A 26,162-nucleotide genomic window follows, 5' to 3' on the forward strand; every position below is an offset into this window, starting at 1 on the left:
TATGCCTTGGAATTAAGGCTAAACCAGTGAGAGATTTGAGGTATTAGCTGATGTTCTCTTCTAATATTTTTGTTTTTTACTTTATAATCTTTGTAACATAATTTCACAGAAAATGCTGTCCCACCAAAATATTCTTGAATTATCTATTTTATTTTTAAAGGCAATGTAGTCCTATGTGCTTTGGGTAATTTCTAACAATCTACTGTTTTCAGAACAGATTTATTATTTCAAAATAGTGAAGCCTATAAACGGTTTTCCGTATTTTTACATAAAACAACTTTCTAAACAAACAAAACAAAAACATTCTTTTTGCTTCTTCTAGTGTAAACAAATGAAATAGTAATACTTTAGACTAACTTTTTTCTCAGTAGTCATGACTTTTCTCTAATATTACTTTTAATTTCAAGCTCTTACAGGTTTAAGTAAGGGTTAGATAGCAAATGTGAGTTTTTCTCTTGCAAGGTGGTTTTTATAACAGGAATCTAGAAAGTAGCATTTTATTTTAAAAAGTGAGAAGATTCAAAGTTTTGTGTTTATAGATCTTCATACTGAATAGCTTAATTTCTGACAGAAACAAGCATATATTAGGGGGACAGATTTTGTCCTGAAATATTTTCATAAAAGCATGGTTCAATAAAAGTTATTAATTTAGGAGAGAAAAGAAACACCAGGATGCTGTTTTTATTTGAAAGAAGATTCCTCTAGCAGATCTTTGGTTCAAAACATTTTCAAGAGGAGACTAAATACTGTGCTGCTCACCCTACCATTATGTCTCATCTTTTGGCTGCTAAAGCTTCTCTCCACAAAATCTAGACATGCAAAAATTGTTCTTTATCACATATCACACTTGCTGAAACATCAGCCTTCTAGTCTTCTAAATAGTTTTTCTCATCCATCCTCAATGAGACTTCTGCTTTTCAGAATAAGCTTTAAATATTACAGCTTGTCATAAAAATGACAAATAATTTGCCTTTGTACCGACAGTCATAGGAAGTAGGAGATTCTAGACATCTGCATGATGGGGTGAGAGCAAAGGATTAAATAATTTCTTATCACCTGCCAGCAACCAGTCACCTCTAGTAAAGAGCACACCTTCTTTACTCCTAAGGCACGTACTCCCCACCTTATCTGAAGTTCTCAGTGTTTACCCATCTTTCTAACCTCATTATATGTTTGAGTTTTGTTGATTAGGACACGTATCTCAAAAGCAGAAGCAGTGATGGACATAAGTATCAAGCTAAAAAGCTTACACTGCTTGCAAGTGTTTGCTAACTCTCGTGTTTCAAATATCAGGCACTTAGACATGTCCAAAGCTTCCTAGGTTGCAGCATATAATCAGCTAATAATCAGCTTCCTAGGTTACACTGCATATTCCAAGGTCTAAGCTTTTTGTTCACAAAGTTCTTCCACTTCATCTGCCAACGCACGGCAAGTAGTTATAACCAAACAGATGTTCTGTTTGGTGTTGATTCCTCACCATGATACATTGAACTTACAGCTATTCTCTGCATGCAGGTGCTGGTCATTTTTAGCTCTCTCTACATCTTATTACAGCCCTCATACATTCCTGCCTGAGTACTGACTCTGAAACTCCAAGATTTGCACACAAGACCATTTCTGAATTGGTCTGAAACTTATGTTTCACTGTCTCTACATGTGATGATGACATACATAGCAAGTTGTATTAAAAAATCAGTTTTCTTGTATCTCCATACCACTTGGATTAATCATGCTCCCACCCTAAATGCATAAGCATTTCTCTTCAGGCCAACCTTGTGTTTGACTGAAACCATGTAAACAATCATGTGCTCCACTGAATCTTCTCTCTCAGTTTTAGTTTAGATCATTTTATAGAAGTGAATATATTGAATATCCAGCAGTCATAGTTTATTTATTAACAGTACCAAAATATATCTGGCTGCCAGACCAGATATATTGGCAGCTGCAGTCCAACCTGTCACCCTCTGAGTGCGTGGCTGTGACTGTGGCTGGGTCTAGCTGAGATGGAGTTAATTTTCACCATAGCAGCCCCAAAAATCCTTCCAAAGGCTTTGTTTATATTGTTTGTAATCACAGATGGATTTACCATCTTGCTTAACTGAGCAAGCGAACATACTTAGATTTCATTTTTCTGCCCAGTTTCCTCTTCTGTGCAGTTCTTGGTGGTGAAAGCTACAGACTGATACAGTTATGCTTCTTCAAGAAGGTTTTCTGTGCAGAATTTCTTTTTCAGAGGATCCTTCTGCATGTTGCTAAAATCACTATGTGAATGGAGAGAAATTTGAAGCTTTTACTTTGCTTTTGCCAACCAGCTTGTGGTTCATGTTGTGAACTGTGTCCACCAAGTCTGCTCAAGTAATGAGGCTGATCTGAGCATTCTGCTGTCTTCTTAACATCCTTTTTGGTACAGTCTGTGCTTGTAGCTTGTCTCATTTTCAATACACAAGTTCACGGTATGCGAACATTTCCTGGAAGAGATCTGTGCATGCTCCCTCACCAATTAAGGCACTGTGGTTTCCATCAGATTAAGATTTGTGACCATAATTTACCCCAAAAGCATTCAGATTGAGAACACTCAGTTTGCTGTCAAAGAAACATGCAATCAAGGAAGAACTTCAATGGGGAGGTTTATTTATATACATGAATAAAGTGACTATATGCATGGCACATTTTTGCAAAACTAGATTAAACTGATCTATTATCCTGTTTTAGCTAAACATGCTTTCCTTTTGACTTGATAGGAGATAGGATTCTTGACTTTATTGTAAAAGTTTCTGAATAATCAGGTGCTGGGAAGGGTAGTCTAGAAATAGAGAAACAGGAAAAAAGACACATTTCACTTTCCCATAAAAATACTTAAAATCGTTAATAATACTCTAGGCAGTAAAGTGGATCTTTTACAAAACAGCAAATGCTATGTTCATTTTGGGACTTTTGTGGGGTACTAAACTGGAGCCATAAAGTTCTGAAGAGCCTATTAGCATTACAGTTTATGCTGTGCATATGGATCAAACCTCTGGGAATTGCAACACACAGAGACTTTGCAGAACACGGCATCTCCTTGCAAGCCTTACAGAAGACAAGAGGACTCGTGTGAGCCCTGAAGGAAGCTGGTGGAGGAGGCCAGCTGGGAAGGCCTGCCTTGCTGGTGGGTGCTGGGAAACCTGTATAAGGTCCACTAAGGGACCTGAGTTGTGGGATCAAGGAAACCCCTGTCACGATCCGCTCATATAAGTGGGGGTCAGGATGGCTTGTTTACTGAACTCAGAGTGCAAAAGAAACCACAGAGGGGATTTCAGTATTAATCAAAACAAATGCACCTTTATTGAGTGCCCACAGCAAATGCAACAGAAGGATTTAGAAAGGAGAATAAAGGATAGAGAGAGAGAGAGAAAGAGGGGGAGGGGAATAGCTGCTAAAGGAGAGACTAAATCCTCGTGGTCTAGCCAATAGATCCACCTTGTCATGTTGGGGGGAATCTCAAAGTCTTGATTAAGTCAGGGGGGCTCTTATAGTCCTCTGCCAAGGGGAGAAATACAACAGGATAAGTCAATCTCAGCAGTGAGCGGAACCCATTGTTTCAGGACTGGTTTCCCATGGAAACCTTGGTCCAGTGAACACACCTGCAGGCAACACTTGGCAGACATCCCCCTTCAGTCAGGCCAGCGCCCCTGTGTCATAATTATAAGGGTCTCAGTCTGAGTCCTTGGGAGGGGGCTTCAATCTGTCACAGTGGAAGTGAGGCAGATGAGGGATTTTCCCTGGGGAATCACCAAAGTTACCCCAGAAAGTTCATTTGGCCAAGAGGTGGGAAAATTCATGGGCTATTGTCATGAAGCAGGTGTAAGCACATAGGGCGGGTCGCTCCTTGCCAGTTGCTGCTCGAAGCGGTGTACTGTGGAGGCAAACACACCTGCAAACAATAATTTGGCAAGCATCCACCTCAACCAGGCCAGAACTCCAGTCAGGGGCCTCAGGGTCCCGGTCTCTGTCCTGTGTCAGTCGTGAGGCAAATGAGGGAAACTTTGTGTCTTACAACCCCACATGTCACCTGTGTGTGAAATTGCAGGGGGTGCTTGAATGCCTCTCTTCATCAGCACATTGTAACCAACAGCACTGCCATCCACTGGGAGGGAAAGAGAATTTTCAGATTATTCTTTGTTGATAATAATAAAATGATATATTCTAATATTGGAAGTTGTCATTTGGGACAATTATTCTTTTCTGTGCTTTGCTTAGGTCACTAATTTACACCATCAGGCTGGTAACTTTTAAACTAATTATGGTACTTAATTATCCAGTATTTTATGGAATGGGAAAAGTCTGCAAACATTGCATGCACACAGCAGGTTCTCTGTAAAGGAGTAAATTTGCATTTATAAGTGTTAAAGCTTACCAGTGTTAAAACTTAGAAGTGTTTCATGTTCCTAAAAATAAGCATGTGTCAACTAGATGCAGTCTTTTCAGTGCTTTCATTGCACATTTGTTTCTATTTATATATGAAAAAAGACAAAATTTTGTCAGCAGTAAAATTTTTAGAAATATATCTGTCTTTCTTCAGTTTATTTCATATTTTTGTGATTGCTCATAGTTAACAAGTTGACAGAATTTTGAAAGTTGATATTAAAATTTTCCCCTTCCCTTCCCTTCCCTTCCCTTCCCTTCCCTTCCCTTCCCTTCCCTTCCCTTCCCTTCCCTTCCCTTCCCTTCCCTTCCCTTCCCTTCCCTTCCCTTCCCTTCCCTTCCCTTCCCTTCCCTTCCCTTCCCTTCCCCTCCCTTCCCTTCCCTTCTTTCTATTTGATGAGATTTTATTTGTTAATTTACTCCTGTAGCAGAGCTGTGGCTAAAAACAAAGCAGGGAGCCATATATCCCTTAGGTTGTTGGAGGTTTTCCATTAATTTATGATGAAATAAAATTGGCTATTACTAATTCTCCTTGAACATCATATAATTTCTTTTTTTTTTTTCAATCAGCATTTACATATATTGTGGAGAAAAGAAACAAAGGTGACCCTCAGTATTGAAACTGAGTAACTTGTATGCAAATCCCGAGAAATTAATTTTACAAATGCCTTCATTTTTTATAAATTACTTAAAAAAGCATTTAAAACAAGTGAACTGTTCCTTAATGATATCTTCATTAAAAAAAATAAATTCCAGTAAATGGTATAATAACTTTTAGATAAAGGATTGGAAATTAAAGGCATAGAATGATAGAAATTATCATGGAATATGTCTCTCCCCACTGAAATAATTTCTTTTCTTTGAAATACCCTATTACATACTTTTAGTCAGTGATGATCACAGCTTAAATCAATTAAATAAGCTGTCAAGTGTGAAATGTGCCTCTGAAGTGACATCTTTTAAAAGTCTTTTTCAGCTTGTCATGGTTAGGATATTTACTTACTTTTAAGAAAGAGACCCTTTTTGTTATTAGCTATGAAAACAACTGGGTTTTAATATTATTGTTCTTTATGTATAGCATCATTTTCTGAATTCTGTGGAAAAGAAATGAACTTATAGAGATTATTATATCACTACTAGTGATATTGGGGAAGTTATAAAGAAGATTAATTCTGCATGCATTGAAATTTCAGATGTGTATCTCTTTGTTGAATGACTTGAGAAATGAATTCTAAAATATTACCTGCACATTCCTGTTTGCTGGCATCATACCCCATGGTTATCAAAAATTACTGGGAAATCTGAATGCTTGAGTATTATATATCAGTGCATTGGAAAACTTGAAACATCTGTCAGAGCCAGTTTAAAACTGAACTTCAGTGGCAGATTCATGCATAGGTAGAGAGCCATGTACATGGAATTAATTTCTTATAAGCAGTGGTTCCACAGGAAAACACATGAGTAGGTTAAAAAAAATCATGAAAAGCCAGGTAGTTTTATGGGAGAAACTATGCATGTGAGATGCTCACGAAAATAGGACAAAAGTCACTAGAAGTCATAGAGAAATAGATGCCTAAACCCAACTGAACTCTAATGGATTTCTCATCTACAGAATTCTTGCTTATGTTGGTGGAACAAAAATAGCATTCTGTGAATTTAGGACTATCCTGGTCTTCTAATAGTCATGCAATCAGCCACAGTTTATGAGCACTAATCTCATTCCTTGACCCATGAGCACTCAGCAGACAGTAATCAGCATTAACTGTCGTAAGCATGACTGCATAACTAAAGTGTAGAGCATTTATTTTGCTAATATTGTGTTTTGTGTGTAAAGTCTCATTTCAGTCTCACTTCATTCTTCTTCACCTTGGCTCTGTGCAGGAACAATGTGTTTCATGTTGAACTTTTTTTACCATTTGTGACAATTCCTGATAAACATAAAACATTTCTAACTGCTCATAATATGGAAGTGATCAGTCCTGTTCCATTTTTATTCTGCTATATTGAGGTAGCCTTGTATTTACCCATTAATATAAATATTTTTTAAAGTTGATTTCATAATTAGTTTCATAAATACCTTTGACAACCTTCAAGCAAGTTAGAAATTCTTTCTCAGGGTCCTATGGGGGAGCAACCTCTAGTTTAGGTTGCCTTTCTCCAATTTTTGCCAAGCTTGAAAATATAAACATTTTAATAATGTTCCATTTACTTGGATGTTTTTTCAGGTTGCTGAAGGTCTGCTTAAATATGCTTTTGTATCGTGTGCTCAGAAGAAAACATTATTTGGTTTATTAATTTTAGTTTATAATTGCTTAAAAGTTTTTTCAAATGTATAATCTTACTTTATGTATAGTTTAAATTGCAGTTATACCCATAAGATACCATTGAATTACAAATTTTTGGAGGGTTTTTTTTCTGCACAAAGCATCACATCAGGCCATTCATCAGCCACAGCACTGGGATCCCTATGGATCACTCAGAATTCATCTATGGTTGAGGGATAAGAGATTAAGACATGGTGTCCTCCAAAAAACATAAAATCTTTCCTTCACTTGATATACTTTTCAAATCCAATTGTCTTTTTCTAAAACCACCCACAAAAAGAAAAAAATGGGGAGGGTGAGGAAAAAAGTTAAATGGGTTTATCAGTCATAAATGACACTTCTTTTTTCCCAGGTGAAGAATCCCTTTTCAGTTAATATACAGGGAAAATTTATTATCCTTAGATGAGTAAATGCACACAGACTGAACAAAAGACCTAAATCTCTTACTCTTGAAGAAAAAAATAATTTTCATGTACAGTATTAAGAAATGGTTTTGATACTTAGAAGAATTAAATACATGGGTGTTTCATTCTTTTAATACTTCCCTTGGTATATATTAATCATGTATTATTTGAATGTCATTTTATCTTGAGAAATTGCAAAGAAGTAATTAATATCTCTATTAAAGAAATTAACAGCTGTTGCATGAGAATTCTTCCAAAGCAGTCTCTAGTTATACCTGGGTGTTTCACCTGGGATATGAAATTACCACAGTTTATAACTGGTTCTCCTAAACTGTCTCTTAAAATAATCCAAAACCTATTTTTAACCTAGTTATAAATCATTTCTCAACTGGAAATACACAAGAACGAAATAAATAGGTTTTATGGATCAGATTATTTTCTAGTATGATTTAAGCACTACAGGCCTTCTTCTGAGGTCAAGGAGAATTATTTTGGATGAAATGACAGATTCAATATGCATATTTTTGGGTTGTCCCATGCTGGTTAATTCAATAGCTGAGCTGTTAATGAAGAACAGCTTTGAATAGAAATAAAGTAATAGGTGATTAAATTATGTATAACTCCTGCATTTTTCGTGGTTCAATTTAGAAGTTAGAATTGAACTCAGGCTTAATTAAGGAATCAAGTCAGCTTCAAACCCAAAGAGTTATTGTAAATTTAACTAGAAATCTAATAAGCACCGTTTCAACCTATTAATTTCTTTTTTTTTTATTTGTAGTTGCTCTTACTGTTGGGTTTGATCATTGAAAATATGGAGGAAGAGAATACAAGGAGAAATAGTAAATTTACTATTAAATTTATCTTACCACCACAGTTATTGTGATGTATACTTTGAAACCTGTGTGTTTACATATTAGATTTTTTAGTATATCAATCTCAATATTATTAGCTAAAGTTGTTAGGGAATGACTACCTCAATTCTACATGGGAGGAATATTATTATAAACTTATATCAGAACCACACATACAATCTTACAAAAAAGGCTTCAGTTTGCTGGGCTTATCTCCTGTTCTCTGAATGCAGTACTGTTTGTGCTGTACAACACAAAACATGGTGTACCTAATGGTACAGCTTTAAACTGCTGTGTTTTGATGTTTTGTTTATGCTCTCCCTAATTACAGACCATGAAATATCACTTTACAGATAAACAGTAGCATATAATGGAGAGTAAATTATGCAGTACCAAATGTGACTTGCTCTTGATTGATACAATTAGACAGAATTACTATATGTATTCATATATAAGTGAAAATTAGACTTTAAAAAAATCAATATTTTTGACTGAGCATGGAAAAAATCATTTAACAATACATGCTTATTGATTTCATGCAGAGGAATTTCACTGCAACAATAAGCAATCCAAAAATAAGGAACCAGATTTTTGATTTTTCTTTGGAACCCTGTCTTTTTTTTTCTGTTTTTCTAAAAACAGAAGACTGCTGCTTTTTTCAGTTCAAATTAATATGTATTTTTTTAAATAGTATTTCAAAACACCTGTGTTCTTTAACTGGATTGTTAACATAACCCATCTGTCTTTTGAAACAAAATATTTCTTTCAAAGTGTAAGATTGCAAAAGTAAAAGGAAAACATCAGTGAAATGTCTAAAGTCTCCCAAGATTGCTAGTTTCAAAAGTCTCATCAATTAACACACAAATAATGTAACTCAAAAATCTCATGTTTGCATAATTCTTACCTAAAATATTTCTTGGGCATATAAAATTGAATAGCAAGGATATTGTTGTCAACTTCTCTTATTGCAATTTCAAGGACTGGTGAATGCATGAGAAGTACAAAATTATCTAACTAATTTTAATCACTCAGCTCTGTTCCTTTCATTTCCTATAATAGAATGCTTGTACTTATGTTGATTTTTTTTCTTTCAAATTAGTTTTATACATATATGAACAACCTGGCCAGCATATTACTGTTTCTGATTTACAGAACACTTATATTTTCATGTCTATTTCAAATATTTTTTCTAATAGAGCTACACTTGTAAAAAACACAAAATTTCAGTATAAACTAAAAAAAGTGGTCTGTATTCTTAATACAGTATTATAAATCTTGAGATTCATCAAAAATTCTAATTCTTCTGTCTTTTTTGGCAAAAATGGATAAAAACAGTTAAAATTGCAGAAATACTTCATCTTATCAAAACAGGTTTCAATAGAGCACTATAAAAGGTACCACTGTATTCAAATGATGAATTCTCTTTTATATCAAGTATAGAATATGTCATGGATTGAGATGAGCACATAACCAAATATGACATTGATATTTGTACTCCTAGAAGAGTGATTATTAGCATACCTTGTCTCTTTGTTCATGACTTCTATAATTTCTCAATCCTTAAGATTTGCCATGCATTTTATGTTAAACCCAGAATCTTATAAAATAAAATGAATGCATAGAAATGGATTTTTATGAGGGGAATTTAACACGTTACAAATATTTAAGTTATGACAAGGTAGCATATGTGGTTGTAGTGTGAGAACAAAACCTCTTTAGTCAGTTACTTGTAGTTCAGAAATATGTTTGGCCACTTGAGCCAGATTCTGTCATTAAGAGTTTTGAGAGCATTGTAATTGACTAGTTAAATTAGAAAAAAAAATTGTATGCCTCTAGCAAACAATGATCAAGAAAAGAGGTACACGTAGTCCAAAAGAGGTATTTTAATACAGTGATAGCAACATACATTCAATTCCCTGGACTGTAGCAAACACTACTAAAAAGATTCCCTAAACGTCTGGTTGATAGGTAGATCATGGAAAAATTTACTGTAAGAGACAGCTGTGGAAAGACCCTAAAATTAGTTCTTCATATGTAATTTAATTTTAAAAGTAAGACTATAAATTAAAAATATCCAGATGTCAAGAGAATTTAATTTCAAAAAGTAATTGAAAAGTTTTCTGAAAGATTAAGATTACTGGGTCCATTCATTGTATCTAAACAGTTCTTCCTATGTCTGTCAGAGAAATGTTCTGTAAAAGGTAGTATCATATGGAATGAAGTATCATGCAATCTGTTATTTCTCCTGAAGATTTATAGCATTAAATATGGAGCTTTTTATTTTATAACACAGGAGAAAATATTTAAGACAGGAGAAAGGTTCATCTAATCAACTTGCTCCTTAAAAATCTCTGTGAGAAAGAGTAAATATTGCGAAATGGTACTCAAAACTAAATCACTTAAAAAATGCAGATTTAAGTTCTGATTTTCATGTGAAGTGATTTATTCTCAAAAGCTGAAATACGGCTTCCATTATTTTTGTATTAAAACTTAAAATATTAACATTTTGAATGAAAAAAATACCAAAATGGTTTCCTATATGTTTAGCATTGTAAATTTTATATATTTAGAAAAGCAAAATATCAATTTGTCAGTTCTTTCACAAAACTAAAAAAATAAATTATTGAGTTGCCTCTTCCAAAAATACTTAATACTAAACTTTAGAATAATGTGTGTCTTTTTCAATGCTGACAAAAGTGTTGACCTCTCTTCCTGTCATGTTACCATATGCACATCAATGTGTAACTTCTAAGAAATCCCATCATTTTATCAGGGGTCAGGAAAGAAACAAAAATATATAAAACTTAAATAGAAGAAAACTAAAATCAAAAGGGTGTAAATAGGGAAATTGAATGCACTTAAAAGTCTCACATTCTCAGAGACAGTACCTGGTAATCATAGAATCATAGATAGAGTCATTCAGATTGGAAAAGATCATCAGAGATCATCATGTCCAGCCTTAGCACAGCACTGTCATATTCACCACTAATCTACATCCCCAGGTACCACATCCACATGTTTTTTACAAACTTCCAGGCATAGTGATTCCACCATTTATCTGCACAGTTTGTTCCAGTGCCTGATCACTCTTTTACTGAAGAAATTATTTTCCTAAAATTAGATCTAAAAGTCCTCTAGTACAACTTTAGGCCTTTCCTCTCGTCCTGTTGCTGGTTGCCTTGTAAAAGAGGCTGACTCCCACGTGGCTCCTTTCAGGCATTTGGAGAGAGTGATAAGGTCTCCCTTGAGCCTCCTTTTATCCAGGCTAAAGAACCCCAGCTCCCTCAGCTGTTCCTCATAGGACTTGTGTTCCAGACCCTTCACAAGCCCTGTTTCCCATCTCTGCACATGTTCCAGCATCCTAAACATCCTAACATTCCTAAACTGGGGGTCCAGACTTGGACACAGCACTCGAGGGTGCAGCCTCAACAGGCAAAGTTTTTAGGCTGGCTAATAAGACTAATATAATGTAACATTGAAGATGTTACAATTTTCAAGATGGTGTTACCTGGCTTTGGGAGGATTTGCTCCTATCTATGTGCCTGTTGTGGTGATAGAGCTTGGTTTATAGACTGTCTAAACAGTAACTCCACCTCTTTTGGGATATGGACTGTTCCAGGATGTTCCAGGATATGAAGACAGATTTTCTCCAATGTTATTGAACTGGCTAGTCCTCTACTTAATTTACATACAGATGCCAATTGGTGATCATGAGTAGAAAGACTAGTGTTGAATCTTAGAATTGCAGAACAGTATGCTCCACTGCCTTATTAGGAAATGAAATAAGAGTGTGATTTTTGGATATCATCTAAAGGTGATTATACTCCTGGCATTTTTTAATTCCTCAGGAAATTAATAGGAAGGTAGAAAGAGGTAAGGTGAGATACTCCATTTACTTTAGCATTTTGAGAACAAAAGCTTAATAAGGAAAACGAAAACTTATGTAGTATAAAAATCTTGTCAAAATTCTAAATTTGGTTCTTATAATAAAATGTTTTAAAGAAATGTCTGGTCACGGGAATATTTTTCTCATCTCCCAGTTCTTCTGTATAAGCTATTTTGGTATGCTAACTTCAAAGTGTGGGATGTAATTATTTTTCTTCCATTGTAACTTGACATCTCAGCTAGTGCAGAATTTCTTGCTTCACACTCTTTCCTCCTCCATCTCCTGAATTTTTATTTTCTTCTTTCTTTTCTTGTCACTTTGTCTCATATTCTGATAGCCTCTGTCAGCCTTAATCACAAATTTAACTTTCTTCTCATCCATTTTTCATTTTCTCTCCCTCATCTAACATGAGGGCAACTTGTGTATATATGTTCTCTTAGTAGTCCATTTTCTGTTTTTACATATACACAGACTCAGCACCAGCACTTTTCACGTATCACAGATCTTGCTTTCTTCAGTTCGTTTGGCCCCAAATGCACCAAATTCAGGGAGGTTCAGTTACTTATATAGGGTTTAGGTACATGAATCCAAATCTTACCATAAAGAAATTCACATGTGGCTGAGTCTGTAGGAATAAACAGACTCAAAATATGCAGTAAGGTAGACAGGTGATTTTGGGTCTCTTGAGGTATTACTTGCTGTCATGGTTTCAGCTAGGACTGAGTTAGTTTCTTCCTAGTAGATGATGCAGTGCTGTTTTTTTGGATTTAGGATGAGAACAGTGCTGGTAACACTGATGTTTTAGTCATTGTCTAGCAGGGCTGACACTGATGCAAAGACTTTCCAGGTTTTCCTACTGCCCTGTCAGCAAAGAGACCAGGGGTGTACAAGATACTGGGAGAGGACATAGCTGGGTCAGTTGATCTCATCTGACCAAAGGGGTATCTCAAAACCACCATGCTGAACATGCTGGACAGAAAATGAGGGAAGTTGGTCTGGGGGTGGCAGCCTCTTGTTCAGGCACAGGCTGGGCATACCTCAGTGGATGATGAGCAATTGCATTATGCATCATCTTCTATCATTATTATTATTATTATTTTCCTCTCATTTTTCTCCCTAATAAAACTTTTTTATCTTGACCCATGGCTTTTACCTTTTTTTATTTTGTTTCTCTCCTCCAATCTTTTACCCAAACACAATTTCTTTTGTACCTGATTGTGGTGGTTTGACAGGAAATATGTTTTCTGGGATGCTGTGGTCAGGCCAGTTGGTGCTCAGACTTTAATATTTGCATTTAACCTGGCCATTAGGACATGGACACGCCTCTGAGAACACGGGGTTAAAAGCAGAGCTCTCCCCTGGGAGGGTCCTTTTGGGTTTCCAGCGGGAAAGAGTTCGGGTCTCTGCCCCGGCCCAGCTGCTGGCTGGGCAGGGGGAGGGGAAAAGCCATGTGGCCGAGAGAGGTAGGCCTGAGCCCGGGGTGGAAGGGTGGAACAGAGAAAGAGAGAGAGAGAGAGAGAGACCGGGAGCCATCGGGCAGCCCCCCCTGAGAGACACAGAGAGAGAGAGAGAAAGAGAGAAAGAGAGAGCCGGTGCCTGGGACTGTAACCTTGAGACTGGATAAACATGGGCCTGTGCCGGCAGCACGGCTGGGACGGAGAAGGGGGGGGGTGCCGCCAGCCCCTTGTAGGAGCTTTTAACCCCTTTTCGGACAATGAAGACTTTACAGAACATTAGCCTTTCCTAGAAGAGAGATAAAATGGAAGATGAAGAAAGAAATGGGCCAGTGTGAGAGAGGTCTGGGCAAGTGAAAGGTGTTAGAAGAATAGAGAAGAACCCTAGTGGGAAGAGATGATGGAGTGGCTTTTGCTGGACTCTTTTTGTGTAACCATGGACAGAACCATGTTCCTTGTGATACAGAGACTGCATCTAGAGAGAGGCAATGGCCACAGAACCAAGAGGGTTCAGTGTGGGTACCCCTCGGCCCCAGGAGGTGAAAAATATGGGGGGAACAGATGTCCCAAAGTTCAGACTGTGCCTTTTTAGAGTGAGATGAAGACTCCTTAAAAGTCGACCCTAGAAGCAGCTCTGGTCCATGTTCAGTAGTGAGAGCACTGGACATGAAAGGAAAAAGTCACCATTGGCACAAGAAAGATTCCTTCTCCTCTTGATGAACTGAGGATTGAGTATTCTGAAGAGTGGTGCCGGACTGAGAGTCGATGATTTGGGAGATGTGTTGTATTGGGAATTTGGTAGAGAAGAGGAGGAGATATATTTGTGAAGTTTTCATTTTCCTTGTGTGTTTCTTTTTTTTTTTCCTTTCCCTTGTAGTTTAGTTAATAATTTTTTTTTTTCCTGAATAAGCCTGCTTTGCTTATTCCTGGTCACATCTCACAGCAGAAACCAGAGAGTATTCTCATAGGAGCACTGGCATTGTCCCAGTGTCAAACCATGACACTGATATTAGGGGAAAAAAGAACTCTAAAATATCTGTGCAAATGTAAAAAATATTTAGACAAAGCAAAACCCACAAACAAAACCCAAACAGAAAAACAACAGGAAAAAAAAAGAAAAAAAGACCATTGAAACCCCAAAATTTCAACAAAAAACAACAACAAAAGAAAAGGCAAAACCATCAAAACAAACAAAAACCCCAGGGAGAAACTAATACTCTGAGAATTCAGAGTAAAGATCCCTGCTTATAGTAGTATTTCGAGTTAGTAGGCCAGTATCACCTTATTATTAAGTGATCTCCTGGTTTAATTTCCTTTTGTGAGCGACTGGAGGCTGAAAATCAACAAATACTTTTGGCATCTCTCCCCTTTTTTTTAATCTTTCTACTCCTGGTGAATTGGTAAGAAGTAGAAGAAATATGACATGATGTGGTCTTTTAGCATTTAGATGTCATTTCTATGTATTTGTAGGGACTGGTCAAGTGATCAACTTATTGAATTCATTACTCACAATTCACCTCAACCATCCTAATATATCTGCTAATTCTTATAATTTTGTCTTCCTTAGTCTTGAGTGAAGGATGAAATTTCTGAATGACATCAATGAAGAAGTGAAAATATGCACAAAGATGTTTATCATTGCCTCCAGCATTCCGTGACATGTGATGTCACAGAAAGAAAGGAAGATGACATTTTGGTTATTGCTGAAAGAGAGAAAATTCATCAAGTAGTATTTTTGAAGGCTGCAGAGTTTTTACTTCTTTTATTCCTTGAAAATGTACATATTCTTGCCCACAGAATGTAGTACACCTGTAAGAATTTTTGAGGTATTCAGCAGCTACTTCCTTTCCTAAGAAATCACTGGCATCCCTGTAGTGAGATGAGAGTCTTGAAATCTTAGAATTTTCCTTGTCTTATCTCTAAAGTTACACTAATAATAATAAAAAAAAGCTCTAGAGCATGTCATAGGTGTCAAAATGTCTTGGACACCATATCCAGTCATTGCAGTGGAACTGTTACTGTGGTTGGACCCCTGAGTTATAAGCCAATCCAGCTGTGACTTTCAGTACAAAAGGAGTAGTAATACTGTTCTCTTTTTCTCCCTAAGGGAAGAAAAAGAGAAAGTAAATGTCTGATGTTGTCCTTTATTCTGGGTATACATGGACTTTTTGAGATGCTCCTCCCGGCAGGAAATACTATTTAATTCTCAGGGAGGAACTGGTGTACAGAAAGAGAGATTGTAGTAAGAGACTGTGATCTGATGAAAGTACTGCTGTATTTAGCTGCAAAAGGAAGGAATGACTCCCTAAAAGAGGAAGAAAAATAATTCTGTTCCACAATTCCTTAGGTAAAGTAAGCTATGTTTAAATTACAAGTAATGTGACATAGTAGAAGCATAGCTCTAGCTGGGTCCTGTGGGCTGATGGAAATGCTGCTTTGTGGGTGGAACCATTTCAGTGCTTTCACAGGGCACATCTTCCAGGTCTGTTTTGCCCAAAAGCAATGTAGCAGAGAAGTTAGTCCTCCCTGCCGTGTCCAATCCAAGCCTGGTGAGTGTGAATGATCAGATTTGCTTCAGAAGCACATTTCTGATCCAAGCTGAAACACTAATATAGCCACACACCTGTATATCACTTAAATACTTTGGGTGGCAAGTTCAATCCCTCAAAAAAATGTAACCTTGCAAGGTGTGCACAGTTAAACTCTGTAACTCTGCCAAAATCCTATGGGGTTCAAAAACTCTACATATAAATTCATGTGAGGAAAATGTATTAGATGCAAATAAACAGAAAGATATTACTTCTAGCTGCAAATGTTCTGTAGAAACAAATGACTGGAAGAATTAAACACTGAAGTACTTCTTTCAATTCGTCCTGCTCTTGAACTGCTTTCTAATGACCTGCTGTTGATCACTCGCAGAAATTAATGGGCAAGGTATGACCTGGTAAAAAATGCCTCATGTTGACGAACCCCCTCAGTAATCTTACACAGCACACAAAGTGCAGGCAAAAGTCCAGAAATATCCAGAAAGGTTGCTCAGTCATTTTTTTTCAATTTGTCCTTTGGGAATAAATGTCCATGTCCACTGATGAGTTAGAGAGCCTAAGCTTCTGCCTTGGAAAGGCAGGTGCTTGAAGACAGGCATAAATGTAATTCATGTAGTAGTCTTTAAAGGCAATGAATACAACATTTTTCTGTACAGAATTTTACTTTTATTGTTGCATCTTAGAAAAGACAGCAAAAAATAAAATCTACATATAATTCTTAAGTATTTCTGCGATAGTAGGGCACACTTGTGTCTTTTGTTTTCAAATTACACTGCCAAAGTAGGGTTTTGATTTGTAAATGTTTAAGTCTCATACAATACCTGGCAATAAATTTATAAATAATAGCTGATGCTAAAAACTACTTTCCTCTCATACAGTTCACTTATTTACTGGAAAATCCTGAAGTTTAGACTACTCTGTCTGGATATTAACTTATAAATATTATATTTGAAAAAATCTGCATCCCAAAGTGCCAAAAAAAATTAGCAAAATTGTTCTCAGGAAATCTGTAAAAATTCTGACAGCTGTAGAGTGCACTTGAGGATATGCCAGACTTAGAAGATTTCGTAGGAATGAGGCATATTCAGTTCAATTTTCATGTCAATTGGTGGATTTTAAAGAAAAAAAAAATCTCTAATAATATGGAGTAATTAATATTTAATGTTGATGGGAAGTTTTACTGAAAATTACACTTTGGATGTCCCAAGAAGTTCCTTTATATCAATTATCTATAAATAGAACAACTACTAATAGAATGGATTTAATGGTAATCATCTGTACTTTACTGTACAGAGAGTTAAATATTTTTAAACCATCAAGCTCATTTCAAGCAGGTAATATGGAATAGTTAAATTTCTAAAAAGTGAAACAAAATGCATGAAGGAATTAAGCAAAAGAGAATAAATAAAATATAATGCATGTCTGTATGATGCAGTAATGTCTGAGTACATGTAAGAAACTTATTTCAAGGGTTGTTTTCCATGGAAGCAGATGGAATCTACTAACTGGTTATTAGATAGAACATGTTAACTGGTTTTGCAAAATCAGAAGCTGTATGGCTTTTTTTTCTGATATATTTGAACATATTTTGCAGAGCAGAAAATGAAATATCTGTAACAGTAAGACAGTGGTTTCTACAAAATAGATGCTGGTAAAAGTTATAGAGACTATTTATTTAATATTTATTGGCTTTCTGTAGAAAGTTTTCCGCCTGGCATTTGCACTTAGCATATTTCACAATAACAGCTTTAGACACCTAAAAATAAGTTGAGTATAACTTTATAAATTACTTTGACTGATTTCTCTGGAGTCCCTTTGAGTAGTTACTCATTTATTACACTGTAATAAAGAAGAGAGGTGTGATTCTTCCATGGAGCTCCTTTGAGAGGAAAAGGCTTACAGTATTTCTACATATGCAAAATTTTCAGACATATTTCTGGCTATAAATTTGCATGGAAAAAGCTGTCAAAATGTATGGGTGTATTTCAGATGCAGTTACTTCCAAATTTGAAAGGGTCAAATACATAGGAGAAATGTATAATCCATATGGGATTATTTTAAAATTTAACCTAAAATATAATTCGTGTTTTGTAACAAAAATAGTGTATGTGGAAATTCATGTATCACAGAGCTCCTTTTCCCAACAACATTCTAAGTTCAAATAATGTTGGTGTAAGGACTTCTATAATAACATTATTTTTTAACTGCATTTTTTCTGGTGCCACATGTTGTAAATAACAGACAACTAATAATAGTGTTAAAATAAAATGCCCCTTTCTTTGTGTTAATTTAGGGAAGATAACATGTTTGATAAACCCCTAAAAGGTGTTATTCAAGTAAGTGATAAAACCCACCTTTGTACTCTTGCATGTCTTATCAACTCTGCAGACAGGTACTAGGTAACAGAGTGAAATTGAATGAGAATTGATCAATTTTCTGATTATAAAGTTTAGGTAATAACCTTCCCCCAGGTCAGTATGCATTTTCAGTCATAATGATGTGTGTTCAGACAGGAATTGATAGGATTTCTTTGTAAGAACAATCTCCAAAGCTGAGAATTTCCAATTAGAGCATATTTATGAAGTTCTGAAAATTTTGGTTTTAGGCATTGTTAACATCTTGCAGTTCCGACATTAATGCCTTATTTTGATTTTAACTAAGATATACTCTAGATACTTCCTAGATTCTATGGAAAATGTTTGTACCTTAAAGTAAAAAAGGAAAAACCACAGCAGGCTGATTTAAGGATGCTAGTGATTTCAGCACCAGAAATTAAAGGAGTGAAAAAATTTTCCTGTATAGCTCTTATAAAACCACTTATGTGAAATCAAGAAACATATACATATATTCATGGGTCTTACAGTCTGGTATAGCAGCTGTGAAGTTTTAGTTGGTTTTGAAATAGTTTATGGCAGAATCAGTAGCTTTTAAAGGTGACATAAAGTCTGATGAGGTATATTTGCAAAATTCTATAAGTCTGTAATTCAATATCTTAGATGTATATTTTACTCTGCTGTAATTTGCATTGAAATATACACTGATTCATTTTAATATATTCATGTGAAGCATGACAGATATTCATGCTTCTTCATGACAATAAAAAGTTTCTCTTTAAGTATACTGATTCAAAGAGATTTTTAACTTCAGAGGCACCTAAATTTTTCTCATTGCTGGAAAGGTATTTTTTGGTAACTGACTCAGAATTACCTTCATCTAGACTGGATCATATCTTGCTTCCTGAGGAAACTTTCACAAATTATAGATTAGCAATCTTCCACACACAGTTTTCTTCCAAAGTGGATTAGACATAGTAATTTTCTTGGCATTGTCATCTAATCACTAGTTAAAAGTAAGTGGGGAAAAAAAGAAGTCCCTTGTTATTAATTACAAAGAAGGTAAGACAGTAACCATATAATAAGTTTCATAGGGATAGAGGATTTATGTAGTGAAATAAGTAGTAAAAATATTTTATTGTTTACCTTGAAGTATTCTAATTTGCTGAAGTATTTCAGAACAACATTGCAAATATTACATTAAAAGATTTCTCAAAATTATCTAAATCTGGAGGGTCTGTATGTTTTGTTTTGGTTTTGGAGGTTTTTTGAGAATTGCGGAAAAATTTGGTGAAGGCAAATATCTGTTTATTGCTAGAGGAATAGGGATTTAACAGCATCATTATTTGAGTAGGCAAAAAAGGAGTTACCTTCTAATGCACTTATGAAATGCTATGAAGTACAAGTCTAAATATTCTGCTGGCAACAGTAGTGTTTGTGCTGATTTTTATAGGATGTGGACTGGGTCTAGACAATCATTCACATATTGTACATTTACACCCATTTTCTGACCTGATGATATACTTTTAAAGAGATGTTTTAATCATGACAGAAATATTAACTGTGCACACTAAAGATATCTTTGCACAATTTCCTAATATCATTTAATATTTCCATATATAGGGACAATCTGGAGTCTTGTGAATAAAAGCTTTCAAAAGCAAAATTAAAAATATTCATCACCCAAATTTATGTAGCACAGAGAAACTGACATCTGTATCCACTTACATGCATATTAAACAGTGTACTAATAAATACATTTTTAAATACCCCTATGTTTCAAGTTCTTGTTGGATGCTCATCCTTTTTACACTACTCTGATTGCAGTGATATTCGGGGGGGATGCCAAAATGGCAGGATGAGCTTTCTTCCCACTAAGATGTATGATAGAATGAAAGTGTTCAGAGGATATTTTATAATTAGTGCTGCCTGCAGAGAAAGGGCATCACGTCACGTTCAGAGATGCAGACCCTATTTCACTGGCTAGACTACACATCTATTATTGTGTACAGCTCTGAGCACCTCAGTACCAGAAATATCTGAATCATTTGGGAGGAAATCAGAGAAGAGGGGGGAGAGAGATATAGAAGTACTCCATGGATTAAGGAGGACGAACTATTCTATTACATTTCCACAGGATGGGCAGATTTTCTGTAATTGGAACTGATTATATCCATATTCTTTGAATTCAGTGGTCAGAACAGGCTTAAAGGGATAGTTGTTATATATGCAACAGCTGGTTTTGTGACATGCTCTGAACTACCTCTCTTCATTCAATATGTAGTTCCAGTGGCTTGTTCCTTCTTAACAATTTCTCCTGTCCCCTCAACAATTCCATATCTCATATGGTCAACAATGTGATAACATAAAACAGGCCAGCATGTGGCTTAAGTAGAATGCATTTATTTTACACTGCTGGCAGGGCCCAAGTGTGTGTTTATAAATATGAAAAAATTTACATATATGATATAATTTTTCTTCCTCAAACACAAAAACTTTGAAGTCATATGGAAGAAAGAAAACAGAAGGAAAAACTGTAGTGAAAGAATGTGTGAGAAAAGCAGCCTCACAGAAGTTTAAATTACGAAAATAAATCTGCTTGAATTTGGGTATATTTGCACAAAGCCAAAGCCACAGCAAACAAGTACTTGTTTGAGTCAACCTGATAGTGTTCCATCATTTTTCATTCTTGTTTTCTTTTAAATATGGTCCCTGATACATATAGTGATGTATAGATGCAAAAGAGACATCTGTGTGTAAATCAGATTTCCTCAGTTTGTGTATTTGATTTTGTAATCAAACCAGCATTTTTCTAGCACAGACTTTTTCCTACTAATTGTAATTTCTGTCCTATGCTCATTATTGCTCAAGTAGTGAAACAATTGTATCCTTTTTTTTTACCCCATGTTTCCAGCTTGTCCTTTCTTTCACTTGTGCTTGACAATAAATGACTATTGCCCATGACTGTGAGTGTTGCTCTCAGTTGTTGTTCCATCATTGTAAGTATTTTTCTGCTGAACTTCCCTTGGCTGTTTGTTTATTCTGTTGATTTCCAGCATTTGATGTTTCCCTTTAGATCATTTTTTCACTTAAGTTCTGTGCCTGATGGTATCTTTTTCATCTGTTATGCAGAGACTGGCATTCTTCTTTAAAAGCTGGGCAAATAAACAAGCCCAAACAACCAAGCCTCCTGTTTTATTTTGTGATCTTTCAACAGTGTTCTATCTAAATGGTTACATCTTTCTAATGGCAACCTGCTGTGACTATCCTCTGTCATTTCCTTTCATTTATTGTTTATTTAATCTAAGCATGCAGACAGAATAGACACATGCTACTTTCTTACTCTTTCAACAATTTTTCCACTTTCTTCTGAATTATTATTGATTATATAATAGTCTCTTTGATGGCATTCATGGCTAAGCTTATTTGCCAGTTTCCATGTCTGGCCAATTTACAGAAATGCAGTATTTTTTGACTTCTGTTTTTTAGTGCTTTCACTTAACATAAATGGCCTGTGGGAGAAAGGTCTCATCAGAGGATGTAATCATGGTGATAGGATGCCTGGCCTTTCTCAGATTAGAACAGGAGAAGAAGAGACCATTCTAACTCCTGTCTATCCATGATTGATGCGTCCCTTAACATTTTCAAAGGCTGATGCCTTGAAGGAAAGTAAAGAAAGAGAAGCTAAACTTAAAAGCTCAGAACTTGTCCTTTTTATTTCTCAGTGGAGAATACCAGGAAGAATTTTATTTATTCAAAGTAAGAAAAATGGGAAAGAGTACTCTGAAGGCATCTTGGTGGTCATTCTGTATCCCAACTAGTCAGTCACAGTTAAATGGATATTTAAGCTTTAAGAAATGTACTGGCAAGAAACCCTGTCAGCAGTTCTGAACGTAGGCTTCCAGGCAGAATGTTATCCAGCCGTGAGACAGCTACAGTCTTTTGGGAACAGCATTTACAAGCTGTTCATGCTGGTAAGATCAGAAAACCAAGTTTGATTCATGGTAAAAGCTCTAGGGCATGTTTATACTGTCTGCTTTACTGTCACTAAAGTATTAATCTGGGTGTTCAGGTTCAAAAAAGTGACTTAATGCCTTGAGTTAAGAAATTAATCTCAAATAACTAGAATAAGCTGCTGGATTTTTTTTTTTAACATCCATGACTGCTTGATGCACTGGAATCATTACATAAGTTTTAATTACCAAAGTGGATTTCAGTGCAAATGAAAACCATAAAAATATTTAAGAGTTGCAGTGCTGCCTGATCTACTGGTTTGGAACAGTTGAACTAAAGTGCTTTTTTAAAGAACACAGGTGTACTTTTACTTCATGTGACTGTCCCCTTATGTTATTTTCATCTGTTCAAAGCAGTGTAAGCTTCATTTAAGGATTCCCAAAGCATGGCTCATGGACTGTAAGTCATCTGTGAAGTGTTTGCATGTTCCACAGAGGAGTAGCTCTTTAGTCATGGTCAGCCTCAAGTGACCCAGCTGATTGCCAACACTTCATTCACCATCATATTCTTCTGGAAGAGCACCAGTGCTTGAGAGGAGCTGCTCAGAACTCAGTGCATCCTGCTGCCATGGCGTCAAGAGGCAGGCAAAACTCAGAACTCCCTAAATTCAATCCTAAATATTCTTCCAATCTTTCCTGCTGCTCTGCATGACAAGATTCTTCTGTTAAGACTGTTTCAGGGACACCTCAGAGTCTATCTCCAAGTTTTGAGAGGTGGGAAGCTCCCAGACTGATGTTCAATCTTAAAGCTTGGGGTGCTGCAGAGGGGCAAAGCCACTACAGCATGTGCCCAAGGCTGCAAACACATGTCCTTGTGAAGATCTGCTCTGTTCTGCTTTTGGCTTTCTGTGTATGCAAAATTAGCCCATATGCAGGCATTGGGAAGAACATTTTAATTTTTTTTATTTAAAAGCTGAATTATTTAAAAATCTATTTTTCTTTAAAATTCTGTGGTTTCATTTTGCAGCCTCACATAAACATTTGTAGATATCTTATTCAAAACCCTTATGTATTCCTTCTCTAATTTTTTGCTTTACCATTAGACAAGACCTTTTCTGGATGTTTTTTTAATTACTTTTTAATTCTTAGGCTAGCATCTGATATGATTTCCTATTTTTTCCTAATTCATTAACTCATTTTTATCTTACAGTCATTTAATCAAACAAATTTTCATGTAATCTTAATTCTATCTGCAATGAAAATATTTCTTTTTCTTACTTAGAGAAAATATTTTAGTCTCAGTAAGATACCAGACTAAGAAGAAATTCAGATTTTTCTTTGTGAACAGATAGTGTTTGATTTGCAATACTATATCTCTCCCTGTTCTTAGAAAGAATAACATTCTGTGTTAAATCAGCAAATGACACTTTCTTTTGGTAATTATGTGTGAACCAGCAAGTTGTTTGCCTCTAAATTGTTTGGGTTGTACACAGAAATTAAGACGCTTACTTGTGTATTTTACCAGTTTTATAGACCCCTCCACATGATCTTTTAGGCAATTACTATTATTATTTCTCTTTCTATGGACTTTAATATTCTATGTACTGATTTGCTATCTGGAACATGTGACTAGTTTGAAAAACATTCCTGAAGTAGTTCCTGATGAAAGTTCATCTTTCATCCAAGAATGATTAATTTGAAATCTTTTTGATCTTCACATCATTTAGAGAGATTAGATGTTTATATTTTTTTTCAGGTTGCCTGATACTCCTGTATATGAGACACTGGATTGGAAGTTTATCATCATCACAGAATCATAGAATCATGAAATGGTTTGGGTTTAAAGGGACCTTAAAGGTCACCCAGTTCCAGCCCTCCTCCCATGGGCAGGGACACCTTCCACTACATTTTACTTTTTAAATTGCTTCTTAAAATACATTTTGCTATGGTACAGTGTTGCTAGATATATTGTAGAGGTCATATACCTTGAAGAAAATACCTCTACTGCACTTCTCAAAAAAAAAAAAAAAGATGAATGAATTTCAGTTGTATTCTCTGAACTAGCTCAGGAAGTGAGAAGACATTTTTGCTTCTAAGCAGCAAGGCCGTGTCTCACCTCAGCAATTGAGATGTTCCAAATTACATTTACTACGGATTTTTCACATACCATTAAGCCTTTTAGGCTTAATGATGTGGGTTTTTTCAGTTGGAATGTATCCATTCTTAAATTAGGATCCAGATTGAGTCTGGCAACACAATTCAGTATCTTCAATAATTGTAGAAAACTGTCATTTTGCAATATTTAACTTCTGAATTGCAGAAGTACAGGTATTTTATTTTAAGTGAATAAAAATTTGTAGTAATGTACTTTATATTCACTTGCAATACATTATTGAAATTCTTTTGTAAAACTGAGGGAGTAGTCATGAGGTGCATGAACTGCTGTGTGAAATCTCATTCTATAGGGATATTTTACAAAGAGAAATAATTTAATAATCTAATCTTATCTTTTACTTCAAGATCCTTATTCTTTAGGTAAGATGTTTTCCTGCAGCATTTTGACTCCCTCAAAATCTTGTGAATCTAATTTAAATTCACTGCCAATAGTTGAGGCTGTTACTCTGGAGAGATAAAATATATTTGCAAATATTTGCTGCTGAAAGCTGTCCTCATATACTTAATATAGTTTGTGGAGCCAATGGTTATTAAAGGCTGCTGAACATTTCTGTTTTATATTAACCACTTCTGAGAAGGTGATGATATATGAATTTGATAGCCAGCAAGTGGGGAGAACCATCTGTTTATAATTTTAATGCAATTTTACAATAGCTACCAGGTGAGTTTCTAGGAAGTATATTTTAAAAATCTCCAGTAAATAAAATTACCATGACAGAGGTGAGCTGTATTACCTCTGATATCATTACTGAATCATATGTTTATGAAAGAAATCTGGAGGTTAGTTTGTTGTAACATATTCTCCAAGGAATGCTTTTTTCCTAAGACTGTGTTGGAAACATTTAATAATCATTGAAGTTATATGTGCTTGTTGACACTCTTCTGGTGGGACCCAACAAAATGTTTCAAAATTGTAAATTTATCCCAAATCTGCTCTAAGACATGAAAAATTGGAGGAAAAAAGAGAAAACCAAAACTAAAACCCCACCCAATTACCCTCCCAAGCCCCAGTCAGCTGATGACTCCTCGCTGCTTGAAACAGAATTGACATTCAGATATTCTGCAGGAAGAGATGGAAGTAGAAAAATTCAGTAATAAGCTATGTCTCTGAAAGTAAAGCTGAATAATGCACCTAAACGCTGGAGAGATGATTATTGAGCATGTGGACAAACCTGACTAAGGCTGACAGCACCCTGTTCCTTCACTGAGAGGTGCCTTCTGTCAATGTGTTTGGGAAGCAAGCCAGGGAGGCACTGAGGGAAAGAGTTAGCTCCAAGCCTGCTGATAAAATGCCCCACTGCGCGCTGGGAGGGGCCTCTGTGGGCTTAAGAAAAGGAGTTTGGATGTGTAAATGGAGACTAACTCATGCTCATTTCTAGGGTTTAATGAATGCTAAATATGGCTGTCACCTCCAGGCTTGAGAAATAAAGAAAAAGACTGTATTTTAAAGGCCCCTGGAGTGAAATTCTAAGAGATGCAAGGTAATTAGGCAGTAGCTTTAAGAGGACTGCTTCATTAGCTGAAGGTTAGGTCGACTTTTGCTTTCCAAGATTCATTCAGGGCTCATTTATCTCTTTGAACTGTGGAGGGAAAGGGGGAATGTCCAGGCAATCCCACTCCCCACTCCCCTCTCCCCCATCCCCAAATATATTCCTGTTCTTCACTGTAGCTCAGAGTGAGGGTGCAGGAGTTCTGTATTTCCCTCCTTTAACAGAGGGCACGTTTCAGACTGTCCTAACCAGGGTAGCTGTAGGTTAGTCCTGATGAAGGTTAGTCCTGATGAGGAGGTGGTTTACCTTTTCTGTTGAAGCTCTCCCACAGATTAGTGACGA

The 26,162-nt window shown here is 35.9% G+C and overlaps 1 protein-coding gene across 2 annotated transcripts in view; it reads left to right on the plus strand.

The window, feature by feature from the left end:
* The window catches only part of CSMD1 (CUB and Sushi multiple domains 1), a 1,075,408-nt gene that overhangs the window by 238,136 nt on the left and 811,110 nt on the right, over positions 1 to 26,162 (plus strand). The gene's annotated exons all lie outside the window — the stretch shown is intronic.

Source organism: Agelaius phoeniceus, chromosome 3 (genome assembly GCF_051311805.1).
Source record: "Agelaius phoeniceus isolate bAgePho1 chromosome 3, bAgePho1.hap1, whole genome shotgun sequence".
Lineage (NCBI taxonomy): Eukaryota > Metazoa > Chordata > Aves > Passeriformes > Icteridae > Agelaius > Agelaius phoeniceus.